This window comes from Echinops telfairi, unplaced genomic scaffold, assembly GCF_000313985.2.
Source record: "Echinops telfairi isolate 266 unplaced genomic scaffold, ASM31398v2 ScPeMD7_7468;HRSCAF=8506_0, whole genome shotgun sequence".
NCBI classification, from domain to species: Eukaryota; Metazoa; Chordata; class Mammalia; order Afrosoricida; family Tenrecidae; genus Echinops; species Echinops telfairi.
In genome coordinates, this window is record NW_022111369.1 from 30,178,640 (window position 1) to 30,179,825 (window position 1,186).

Sequence of the window (1,186 nt, forward strand, 5' to 3'; positions counted from 1 at the left end):
CAGGGCCAAAATAGTGTAAAAATGAAGTGTCAATGGTTAGTCCCCAGATATTAGATCAAAATAACATGAAGCTTACTGTTTACCACTGATTTTGAACTCATCCACTCAAATTCTGGCCTAACAATCACATACCCATTCTAGGGTTTGGAGGTCTTTTCCAGCTCATCTTTTAGAACAGCTGACCCCAGGAAGGTAGTTGAAAGAAAGAAAAGGCTCCTTTCTTTCACGAAGGATATGTATTGAGCCCATGAGCTAAGCCTGAGTGGAAAAAGAATTTTCCTTTCATACATTGGGTAGAAAAAGAAATGACAATATTGATTTTTGTGATTGGAAATGAAACTCAGAAACCTTTTGCCAGTCCCCTTCTCGCTTTCAAAGGCTACTTCATTGTCAGCTGAGAAGACTCAGTCATGGTAGCAATTGGACACACCACTCCATATACATTACAAAGATTTGTCCCCCCTTTGTACTCAATATTTACACCTAGATTTCTTATATGAGAAAAAGAAAAAAAATCTTCTTTGATCCATGGGCAATGTTTATATAAAATAAATTAAAGTGCAGAAGAATAAACAGTGGGTCACAAAGACCAGCATCCTACGGTGGTCAAGGCATATAAATAGCGTACTTGGTAAGGCAATTCAGAACCGCCACCTTCTTACCTAATAGGAGCACACATACTAACCTAGTCTCTACAAGTGGACATTGGAACTCCCACTTCCACCTCCACCTTCCATGCCTTCTGTGGACTGGGAGGAAGGTGGGCGGGAGCTTCTGGGGTGAGGCTGGCCATTTAGTCCAACTGGCGTGCCCAAGCCATGACTTATTTGGGATGCTGCATCATCTGATTCCCAGCGTTCCAACTCTTCCCGCACTAGCCGTTCCATCTGTTCCCTGTGGATTTCACTGTCACGGCCCAGTCTTTCATCCTAACAAAGGAGAGAGAATCCAGGGTGTAAGGAATGGCATGGAGCACAGCCTTGCTTTCAAACATGCCATGGGAAACTCGTGGGCTAAGTATTTGGAAGAAGGTAAGGCTGGAGATTGACAGCCTTATCATAGCTGTCCATATAATAATATAAACTATACAGCAAGGAGAGGAACTGTGAGGGTAGAGTGGCTACACATTGGGTTGCTATCTGCAAGGTCAGAAGTTCAAAACCACCAGCTGCTCCAAGGGAGGAAA

At 43.3% G+C, this 1,186-nt stretch overlaps 1 protein-coding gene across 1 annotated transcript in view; it reads right to left on the reverse strand.

The window, feature by feature from the left end:
• The window catches only part of PKD2 (polycystin 2, transient receptor potential cation channel), a 74,581-nt gene that overhangs the window by 481 nt on the left and 72,914 nt on the right, over positions 1-1,186 (reverse strand). The window lies entirely within an intron of this gene.